A 12,510-nucleotide genomic window follows, 5' to 3' on the forward strand; every position below is an offset into this window, starting at 1 on the left:
GATGCAGAGAGAGAAAAGGGTAGGGGTACTAGGTGGGCACAAAAAGGTCCCAATTGTGGGATAGCTTTCAGGTAGAGCATGGTTGTTTGGGGGATGGGTGGGGGGTGCCCTCAGGGCGCTCCTAAAGATCCCAAAGGAATCTAGTAATCATGGGATAAAGAAAACCCCCCTGCAGCCCCCAGTCCCACAAAGAAGAAAAGCACAGAGGGAGACGGAAGGGGCTGGAGAATTTCATGAGACGCCAGTCTGCGCCTTTGCACGTTGTACACACTCCTCCATACAATGTGTTGACTTTGTACGGGAGGCCGAGGTGCTGCCATCCATTCAGATGATGCTGGTGCGGAATGAAAGTAGAACAGCAGGAGTTGTGCAGCGGAGAGGGCTCTTTTGATTTATAGCTTCTTTTGTTGCTTTCCTTTTGAGTTTCCTTGGTTCTGTGGTTTGGACCTCTACAGACCTAGAAAAGTTCAGAAACTTGAAAGGGAAGAAGCCCTTCCTCCCCAGGGCTGGTTTCTCCACTTTCATCCTGTGTCAGGTGTTCACACCTCACAAAGATGGTGTTAAATGGAACTCTCTACAAACTCTGGGTGGCTGGGAGTCCTTCCGAGATGTTGTGCTCTGGTAATAATGGAGTCTTGTTACTACAGGCTGTTAACACGCGCCCTTCCATTGTTGAAGAAAGACACCCAGGCGGCCACAGAGCACGTGGCTTCTGGGAGGATCTCAGGCTGGAAGAGTTCTCAGAGAGTTTGGTTCTATGAAAGGAACACAGAAACCTCAGGCCTTTGCTTCTAAGAGCCCTTTTTCTCTTTTTTCCTGAGTAAACTGTTTAATTTTATCTCTGTATGTCACAGCACAAGGAGTTTAAAGTAGATGGTTGTAGGAACCAACCCACAAGCTCAAGCGGCTTCAGAGTGTGTGCTTTGGGATGAGATTGTGTTATCATCCTTGAAGAACTGGGATTCTGAATATCTGTATCTACGTCTGTATCTATATCCAATAGGCTAGATATATTGCTTTCTGGAATTTTCTATGCATCACTGTATCATGATTACTAGAGAGAATAAATATATGGAATGTATTCTTCCACTAAATGTCACCATTCCCTGTCTGTGTAGACATCTGTATCTGATCACTGCTTTCTTTCCTGCTAAGCTCTGATGTGTCTTCTGAACCATTTTCAAAAAGGGGTTTTAGAAGGTCCCTCTCCATTGATTAAAATTTGTGCCTCACTGCTAAAGATTGTTAAGAGGACAAAAAAGTCACTTTACATGATGGAAAGATTCTTTTACCAAAGAACCTCTTAAAGGCTAGACACTTACTTGCTTATTTCCAAGATAAAAAAGGAGAATATGGAGTTTTAGAGAAAGTTTAAAATAAACATGGCATAGTACGGCTGTTGAAATGTGGAGGAGAGAGAGAGGGGAATGTGTTTAAGTTCTATTAGGTATTTTTGTCTGTTAGGCTGATTAAAAAAAAAGCTACCTTAGCAAATCAATTATAGTTAGAATGACAGGGTACAATAGTAATAGTTGAGACAAGCTTCATTAAGCATTTGTGAGTATGGCTTTTTTTCATCTCAGAGGTCTGCCTGGGTCACTGGAATCACTGTGAATTTGGGTCAAGGACCTGAGTAAGGAGGGGAAGACTCATTTATCATCAGAGAAGGGCGAGACAACTGTCATCACTCCATTTGACTCCAGCTGTGAAGTGAACAGCTTATTTTGTTTTAGTGATGATTTGAGAGAATCATCAATAAAATCACCAATACTGTTTGTAGCACAGCAATCTAGCTGTGTCCCAGGGTGTGTGTATGTGTGTGTGTTTGTGTACACATACAGTTGCTTGCCGCAAGCAGAAAATGAAAAAGCAGGGAAAAACTTTACCTTGACACCCATATTTACAAATGATTTCCTCTTTTCTGTTCACTGATGTTAGGGATTCATCTCAGAGTCCCCAGCTGGTCCGTCTTTGTCCCTGATGGTTAGCATATTGAGCAGGTTCTGCAGCTTTATTGCTCAAATTTGCTTCCGTTGCCTACTGTTCCACTCATATAACCAAGCCCAGAGGAGTCTTTAGAGGAAGGAGTGATTAACTGGAAGAAATGGACTGAGTAGACTGTCATCAATCACTTTCTTTTATTTTCCAGAGCTTGTCTCTTGAAACTTAATCATTTTGAAGGTGCTAAGGTCCTTGTGATCATTTCCTGGGTACTTACTAAGCTAACACACACTCTGCACGTATGACGTGTGAGGCATTGTGTTAAGTTTCCTCTTTTTTTTTATTTAAATACAATCTTTTTTGAAGTTTCTTCTTTTCATGATTTCATCCACTCTTCACAATCGCACTGCAGGGTAGGTACTATTATTGTTCGAGCCTAGTTAGTGTGGGCTAACTTTTCTAACCATTAGACCCTAAATGATTGATGGCTCAGATACCATAGACATTTCTAACTTGCTCACATAACAGTACTGTTTTAGGAAAAAAGCCTAGAGCGGGTGGCCTGCATTCATACAGTTTTTCAGGAACCTGGCTTGATGGAGAATTTTCTCTCTTCAACAAATAGTTTTAAAGGTCACCCTGGGGGATTACTGCCATTCTAGCTAGCTGAAAGGTGGGAAGAATACAGATGGGATGCTGTGTGGAGGTCTTTATGTGGCGGGCCTGGACTTTACGGCCCTTAGTGGTGTTCATAATCTGCCGGCTGGAACTTTGTCACATGACTGCCTCGAATGGTGAAGGGAACTGGGAAATGTAGTCCCTGGGTAACCAGCCTCTTCTCTGAGACAACTCAGTGCCATGTGGAAAGTGAAACGCAGTTAGCCATCTTAGTCCTAGTCTGGTCCTCGGGCTACCAAGTATGTATCAGCATCTTTCTTCTCACAATGCTCTCTAAAAAAGACCATTCAGAATCCTCTTATGATATCCCTAATACATGGAATGTAAAAAGAAATGATACAAATGAACTTACAAAACAGAGACTCACAGACATAAAATACACTTATGGTTGGCGGGGGAAAGGGATAATTAGGGAGTTTAGGATGGTCATGTACACACTGCTATATTTAAAATGGATAACCAACAAGGACCTACTGTGTAGCACATGGAACTCTACTCAATGTTATGTGGCAGCCTGGATGGGAGGCGGGGTTTGGGGAAAACGGATCCAGGTATATATATGCCTGTATTCCTTAGCTGTTCACCTGAAACAACTCTTTATCAGCCATACCCCAATACCAAATATAAGTTCAAAAGATTCCATATATATACATTAATATACAATACTTTTCTTTCTCTTTCTGACTTACTTCACTCTGTATAATAGGCTCTAGGGAGGGAGGTGGGAGGGGGGTTCAAGAAGGAGGAGACATATGCATACCCATGGCTAATTCATGTTGATGTATGGCAAAAACAATCACAATGTTGTTAAGTAATTATCCTTTAATTAAAAAAAGAGCAAGAAAATGTTCAAAAGAAAAAAAAATTAAGTTAAAAAAAGAAAGACAATACAGAATCCCATTCACTTACTGCATTTAAGTCAAAGTCTAGGCTTTCTGGGTAATGTATAACTGTCTGGCATGAAGCATGGATGAATGTGATTCCTTGTACATATGAACTGGAAGCTGAGTTATCCTCCCACGCCCTACCACACACCTATAAATAATGAGAGTATAAATACACACATGAATCCCAACCTGGGAAATGAAAGCATAGGAAATTTACAGCTATCATTGATTCTGCAGCAATGATAAAGTTATCCCTTGCCTTGTAGATGATGGACTTTTAAAAGAAGGTTTTTTGAATAGACTGCATTGTCTCTGGTACATATACACATATATATTTAAAGTCATATGTCTGTGACAACCTAGAGGGGTGGGATGGGATAGGAGGTGGCAGAGTTTCAAGACAGAGGGGATATATGTATACCTCTGGCTGATTCATGTTGATGGATGGCAGAAACCAACACAGTACTGTAAAGCAATTATCTTCCAATTAAAAATAAATAAAATTTTAAAGTAACTTCATATGTATCTATAATATATATTTCTATAACATTGTATCTATATGGGTATAATATACTTATATACAAAAAGATAACACATACATAATAGTGAGTAAAACTCGCTATTCAAATTCTTTATATCTCTACTAATTTTTTTTCTTTTTTGGCTGCACTGAGCAGCTTGCAGGATCTTAGTTCCCCAACCGGGAATTGAACCTGTGCCCTAGGCAGTGAAAGTGCAGAATCCTAACCCCTGGACTGCCAGAGAATTCTCTCTACTTTGTTTTAAAACCTTTTTGTTATGTGAAATAAAGTAGACATTGAGAAAAATGCTTAAACCATATGTACATTTTAGCACAATAATAATTCAAGCATCAGTAAAGTAATCGTGTTGAAAGTCCAACTCCCCTATCACTTTGTTATCACAGCCCCTTCTATTATTGCCTAAGGTAATTACTCTCCTAATATAATGAGATTCACATCCTTCTTTTCCTATGTAGCTTTGCCACCTAAACATGCATTCATATTATACATACTTTAAATCTGTTTTTGAATTTTATATGAATGGACTCATACTGTGAATGTTTCTAGTGTCTTATTCTTTTACTAAACATTGGAATATTTATTGAATATTGCTGCAGTTGATTTATTTCTATTTATGATTTAGAAGACCTTATCTCTTATTCTCGTCTGTTACATTTTTAAGTCTTACATTTTCAGGAAATATATTTAATTCTATGGCCTGCAGTTTTGCCAGAAATTAATCAACAATAATTATTCTGTGTTAACTAAAGATATATTGATTTTCTTGTTTACCTCAGCTTTTCATCTTTCAGTTTTTATTCAGTTACAATATGTATACTGCTGCTGCTGCTAAGTCGCTTCAGTCTTGTCTGACTCTGTGCGACCCCATAGACGGCAGCCCATCAGGCTCCTCTGTCCCTGGGATTCTCCAGGCAAGAATACTGGAGTGGGTTGCCATTTCCTTCTCCAATGCATGCATGCATGCTAAGTCGCTTCAGTCATGTCCGACTCTGTGCGAACCTATGGACAGCAGCCCACCAGGCACCTCTGTCCACGGGATTCTCTAGGCAAGAATACTGGAGTGGGTTGCCATTTCCTTCTCCAATAATATGTGTACAGTAAAGTACAAAATCTTTAAGTACGTTTTTTTTCAGTCGCTAATTCTTGTCTGACTCTTTGTGACCCCATGGGTGGCAGCATGCCAGGCTTCCCTGTCCTTCACTATCTCCTAGAGTTTGCTCAGATTTGTGGTGATGATATCTAGCCATCTCATCCTCTGCCACACCCTTTTCCTTTTGCCTTCAATCTTTCCCAGAAACAGGGTATTTTCCAATGAGTTTGCTTTTCGCGTCAGGTAGCCAAAGTATTGGAGCTCCAGCATCAGTCCTTCCAATGAATATTCAGGACTGATTTCCTTTAGGTTGACTGGTTTAATCTCCTTACAGTCCAGGGTACTCTCAACAGTCTTCTCCAACATCACAATACGAAAGCATCAATTCTTTGGTGCCCAGCCTTCTTTATAATCCAATACTTGCATCTGTACATGACTACTGGAAAAACCATAGCTTTGACTATACAGACTTTGTTGGCAAAGTAATGTCTCTGCTTTTTAATACACTGTCTAGGTTTGTCATAGCTTTCCTTCCAAGGATCAAGCATCTTTTAATTTCATGGCTACAGTCACTGTTTGCAATGATTTTGGAGCCCAAGAAAATAAATCACTTTTTCCACTTCTATTTGCCATGAAGTGATGGAACTGGATGTCATGATCCTTGTTTTTTAAATATTGAGTTTTAAGCCGATTTTTCACTGTCTTTCACTCTCATCAAGAGATTCTTTGGTTACTCTTCAGTTTCTTCCATTAGAGTGGTATTATCTGCATATCTGAGGTTGTTGATATTTTTCCTGGCAAACTTGATTCCAGCTTGTTATTCATCCAGCCCAGCATTTCACATGATGTACTCTGCATAGAAGTTAAATAAGTAGGGTGACAATATACATCCTTGATGTACTCCTTTTCCAATTTTGAAGCAGTCCATTATTCCATGTCTGGTTCTAACTGTTGCTTCTTGACCCACATACAGGTTTCTGAGAAGACAGGTAGGGTGGTCTGATTCCCATTTCTTTAACAGGGTAACTTGACAGTTTTTTACATACGTAAGTACCTATGTAACTACCAGTTGGATTAAGTTATAGAATTTTTAGCACTCTAAAAGCTTCCTGATGCCCCCTTCCAGCCAATTAACACCTTCCACCAATATAAACCATTCTGATTTCCATCATCACAAATTAATTTTTCTTTCTGAATTTCATATAAGGAGATCATGCAGTAAATTCTATTTTTGTCTCTGTTTTCCACTCATTACTATGTTTTGGGGGTTCCATTCATGTATTTGGGTGTAGCAGTTATTTGTTCCTTTTTATTGCTGTGTTCAGTTCAGTTCAGTTCAGTCGCTCAGTTGTGTCTGACTCTTTGCGACCCCATGAATCGCAGCACGCCAGGCCTCTCTGTCCATCACCAGCACCCGGAGTTCACTCAGAATCATGTCCATTGAGTCAGTGATGCCATCCAGCCATCTCATCCTCTGTTATCTCCTTCTCCTCCTGCCCCCAATCCCTCCCAGCATCAGAGTAAGCGTCTTTTCATTTCATGGCTGCAGTCAGCATCTGCAGCCCTGAAATTGCTGTGTAGCTTTTCATTATATGAATGCATCAAAATATGTTTATCCACTCTTTATTATAATGAATGAAACTGTTCTGAGCAGTCTTTTATAAAATGTTTATTAAAAATTTTTTATTAAAGTAGTTGATTTGCAATATTGTATTAGTTTCAGGGGTGCAGCAAAGTGATTCGTTACATATGCTGCTGCTGCTGCTGCTGCTGCTAAGTTGCTTCAGTCGGGTCTGACTCTGTGCGACCTCATAGACTGCAGCCCACCAGGCTCCTCCGCCCATGGGATTTTCCAGGCAAGAGTATTGGAGTGGGGTGCCATTTCCTTCTCCTGTGCTATATATAGTAAATACTTATTGCTTATCTATTTTATATACAATGGTTTATATCTATTAATCCCATACTCCTAATTTCTCCCTTGCTTCTTGTCTTCTTTGGTAACCATAAATTTGTTTTTATGTCTGTGAGTCTGTTAATGTTTTGTGTGGATTCATTTGTATTTTTTTTTAGGTTTCACATATCATGTAATATTTGTGTTTCTCTGTCTTGACTTACTTTGCTTAGTTTGATATTTTCTAGGTCCATTCATGATGCTGCAAATAGCAGTCTTTCATCCTATTTTATGGCTGAGTAATACTCTATTCTCAGAGAGTTCCAGAAAAACATCTATTTCTGCTTTATTGACTATGCCAAAACCTTTGACTGTGTGGATCACAATAAACTGTGGGAAATTCTGAAAGAGATGGGAATACCAGACCACCTGATCTGCCTCTTAAGAAATCTGTATGCAGGTCAGGAAGCAACAGTTAGAACTGGACATGGAACAACAGACTGGTTCCAAATAGGAAAAGGAGTACGTCAAGGTTGTATATTGTCACCCTGCTTATTTAACTTCTATGCAGAGTACATCATGAGAAATGCTGGACTGGAAGATTCACAAGCTGGAATCAAGATTGCTGAGAGAAATATCAATAACCTCAGATATGCAGATGACACCACCCTTATGGCAGAAAGTGAAGAGGAATGCAAAAGCCTCTTGATGAAAGTGAAAGTGGAGAGTGAAAAAGTTGGCTTAAAACTCAACATTCAGAAAATGAAGATTATGGCATCCGGTCCCATCACTTCATGGGAACTAGATGGGGAAACAGTGGAAACAGTGTCAGACTTTATTTTTGGGGGCTCCAAAATCACTGCAGATGGTGATTGCAGCCATGAAATTAAAAGACGCTTACTCCTTGGAAGGAAAGTTATGTCCAACCTAGATAGCATATTCAAAAGCAGAGACATTACTTTGCCGACAAAGGTCCGTCTAGTCAAGGCTATGGTTTTTCCTGTGGTCGTGTACGGATGTGAGAGTTGGACTGTGAAGAAGGCTGAGCACTGAAGAATTGATGCTTTTGAACTGTGGTGTTGGAGAAGACTCTTGAGAGTCCCTTGGACTGCAAGGCGATCAGCCTTGGGATTTCTTTGGAGGGAAGGATGCTGAAGCTGAAACTCCAGTACTTTGGCCACCTCATTCGAAGAGTTGACTCATTGGAAAAGACTCTGATGCTGGGAGGGATTGGGGGCAGGAGGAGAAGGGGACGACAGAGGATGAGATGGCTGGATGGCATCACTGACTCAATGGACGTGAGTCTGAGTGAACTCTGGGAGCTGGTGATGGACAGGGAGGCCTGGCGTGCTGCGATTCATGGGGTCTCGAAGAGTCAGACATGACTGAGCGACTGAACTTATTGAACTGAATATTCTATTCTATATATATATATATATATGTATGTATATAACATCTTAAACCATTTGCCTATTTTTAAAATTATTTTTATTTAAAAATATTTTATTCAAGTATACTTGATTTACAATGTTGTGTTAGTTTCAGGTGTATAGCAAAGGGGTTCAGTGATACATATAGTCATTCTTTCTTAGATTCTTGTCTCATATAGGTTATCACAAAAGAGTAGTTGTCTAACTGTATTTGTTGAATTTCTATTTTAAAAATAAATGCTGCTGCTGCTGCTAAGTTGCTTCAGTCGTGTCCGACTCTGTGGGACCCCATAGACGGCAGCCCACCAGGCTCCCCCGTCCCTGGAATTCTCCAGGCAAGAACACTGGAGTGGGTTGCCATTTCCTTCTCCAACGAATGAAAGTGAAAAGTGAAAAGTGAAAGTGAAGTTGCTCAGTCGTGTCTGACTCCTGGGGACCCCATGGACTGCAGCCTACAGACCCCTCCGTCCATGGGATTTTCCAGGCAAGATGACTGGAGTGGGTTGCCATTGCCTTCTCCAAAAATAAATGACAAACATCATTAATTATTAGAGAAATGCAAATCAAAATGACAATGAAGTATCACCTCATACCAGTCAGAATAGCCATCATCAAAAAGTCTACAAATAGTAAATGCTAGAGAGGTGTGAAAACAAAAGAGAATTCTCCTACTGTTTAAGCCCATGAAAAAGCTTAAAACTCAACATTTAAAAAATGAAGATCATGGCATCCGGTCCCATCACTTAATGGCAAGTAGATGGGGAAGCAATTGAAATGGTGACAGGCTTTATTTTCTAGGGCTCAAAAATCACTGCAGATAGTGACTTCAGCCATGAAATTAAAAAACACTTGCTCCTTGGAAGAAAAGCTATGACCAACCTAGATAGCATATTAAAAAGCAGAGACATTACTCTGCCAACACAGGTCTGTCTAGTCAAGGCTATGGTTTTTCCAGTGGTCATGTATGGATGTGAGAGTTGGACTGTGAAGAAGGCTGAGCACTGAAGAATTGATGGTTTTGAATTGTGGTGTTGAAGAAGACTCTTGAGAGTACCTTGGACCGTAAGGAGATTAAACCAGGCAATCCTAAAGGAAACTAGTCCTGAATATTCATTGGAAGGACTGATGCTGAAGCTGAAGCTCCAATACTTTGGCCACCTGATGCCAAGAGCCAACTCATTAGAAAAAACCCTGATGTTGGAAAAGACTGAAGGCAGAGAAGAAGGGGACAACAGAGGATGAGATGCTTGGCTGGCATCATTGACACAATAGACATGAGTTTGAGCAGGTTCTGTGTGATGGTGAAGGACAGGAAAGCCTGGTGTGCTGCAGTTCATGGGGTTGCAAAGAGTCAGACGTGACTGAGCAACTCAACAACAACAACAACAACAAGCTACAGAGTTGGTGGGAATTTAAATTGGTACAGACACTGTGGAGAACAGTATGGAGGTTCCTTAAGAAAACTAAAAATAGAGCTGCTGCTAAGTCGCTTCAGTCGTGTCCAACTCTGTGCAACCCCATAGACGGCAGCTCAACAGGCTCCCCCATCCCTGGGATTCTCCAGGCAAGAACACTGGAGTGGGTTGCCATTTCCTTCTCCAATGTATGAAAGTGAAAAGTGGAAGTGAAGTCGCTCAGTCGTGTCTGACTCTTAGCGACCCCCTGGACTGCAGCCTACCAGACTCCTCCGTCCATGGGATTTTCCAGGCAAGAGTACTGGAGTGGGGTGCCATTGCCTTCTCCGAAAAATAGAGCTACAGTCTAGCAATCCCACTGCTGAACATATATCCAGAAAAGATGAAAACTTCAGTTCGAAAAGATACAGAGCACCCCAATGTTCATTGTAGCACTATTTACAATAGCTAAGACATGAATATAGCCCAAGTACCCATCAACAGGAGTTTAGGGGAGAATAGATGCATGTGTATATATGGCTGAGTCCTTTTACTGTCCTCCTGAAACTATCACAATGTTGTCAATCGGCTATACCCCAATACAAAATAAAAAGTTTGAATAATAAATAAAAAATAAAAATAGAGAAAATAAAGTTATGGCTACACAGGAGAAACAGAGAGAGGAGGGATAAATCAGGAACTTGGAATTAACAACATAAACATACTACTATATATAAAATAATCAATGAGAAAGAGGGGAAGAGAAATTATTTAGTGATCAGCTAAAATTTTCAGGAGGTTTATTAGGGAAGAAAGGGAAAATGGATATAGTTAGACAACTAGCTATCTTTTCTACAGTGGACCATGTCCTGTGGAAAATTTCTTTAAGTCAAGAAAAATTGATTTTTATTTCTTTCATTACATTCCCTCTCTATGTCTTTCATCCCTTTATTCTAGTACTCATGGTAGAGAGATACTGGCTTTCCAAGATTTGTCTTGGAAGATCTAAGATTTATCATGACTCTTGCCACTTATCTTATAATTTCTATCTCCGGGTCCATTTGATAGATTTTCAACTTGTTAATTCAGTTTTAGTTGATGTACATTTTACTATTTGGATGATTTGTTAGTTTAAAAAAAATCTTAAAAATCATGTTTTTAATTTGCTGACTGGTGATCATTTTCACAGTGCTCTTTTATAGCTGTGCATCCTACCAAATCTCTTGAAGATAATTATTATATATTTAAACTTATATTCACTATTGTCCATAAGCTCATATACAGGGATTTCTTATTTTGATTTTTTAATCTTGTGTCTCTTTCATTTGTTAGCTTTCCTTATAAGTTTTGTTATTTTGACCTTCTTATATTCATAATTTTGAATCTATATTGGTAAGTAGTAGTAGATGGAATAGATTTCTTCAGCGTAAAGGAAAATAGATATTCTGGTAGATTATTCAGTTATGATTTCAGGATCTGTGGCTGTACGGCTGTGGAAGGCAGGAGGGGAGAGAAACACTGGGCTGTGTAACCTTTTCTATAACCGTGTGAGTAGGTTAACTTTGAATGCTACGAGCTTCATGCAACGTAGTGTTCTAGTGCTTGCTTGGGTTGTCTTTTGGGTGCGTATCTTCCTCTTTATTCAATGTACTGACATTGATTTGAAAGCAGCGACCAGTGCAGCCACTCTCTAGCTCTTCAATTTTCTCATGAACAATCACAAGATTTGTTATCTCTGCTAAAGCTTGCCACTGTACCTGATTCTCTTATTTGGGGATTATTCTGTAGTTCTGTCGGTCTTCTCTCTTGCCTGAGGTTGTAGCTTTTTCAGTTCTTTGGGAGTTCACTGTCAATCATATGCTTTTTTTTTTTTTTTTTAATTTTCTGAAAGTTTCTTAATGGTCAAGTTGGTTGATGCATCTTCTGTGCTCAGTCAGTCATCATGAAGCAGGACTGCCTTTGTCAGTTGGGTTTTATGTCAGAGCTGTTGGAGAATAAGCCAAAAATCTCAGCGGGGTTCTTGGAATAGGCTAAAACTTTGAAAGCAATGTCTTTTTTGTGTTTCAATAACTTGTTTAAAAACATTCCAATGGAATGTTTCATTTTGCTGGAATCTTTTCGAAGGACAGTTTTGTGGTAATCCTGGGAGGCATATATCTGGTTAATAGCCCAAAGTCCGGTAGAGGAAAAATCATGGGACTGTCAAGGGAGCCAGTTACTATATAACTAAGGCCTGGAGAAATGGAGTCAAGTGACCAGCGGGGAGATGGGGAGGTTTTGTATTTTTATTCATTATACTGTGCTGTGGTTTTGTTTTCTTTTATTTTGAATTAAGCCCATCAACTGATTTTCAAATTGACTTTTGGCATTTTTACCATATTTAGAGGAACAAAATTGAGATTTAACTGTTGCTTGGATTTATCATGTATTACTCTATTAAAACCATTATTTCATTAAGTTTCAGTTTTCTTATTAATTATTATGTAAGTTAATTTTATTATTATATAATTATAAATATAGTTTATTATTATAGAACATGTTTGCTTTCTTCTTACAAGAATAATATATACTCGTTTGTAAAAATTTTTAGCAGATGCAAATAAAATTTCATTTTATTTTTATTATATTGTATTATATAATTATAATTATATTATTTT

This window comes from Bos taurus, chromosome 7, assembly GCF_002263795.3.
Source record: "Bos taurus isolate L1 Dominette 01449 registration number 42190680 breed Hereford chromosome 7, ARS-UCD2.0, whole genome shotgun sequence".
Taxonomy (NCBI): Eukaryota; Metazoa; Chordata; class Mammalia; order Artiodactyla; family Bovidae; genus Bos; species Bos taurus.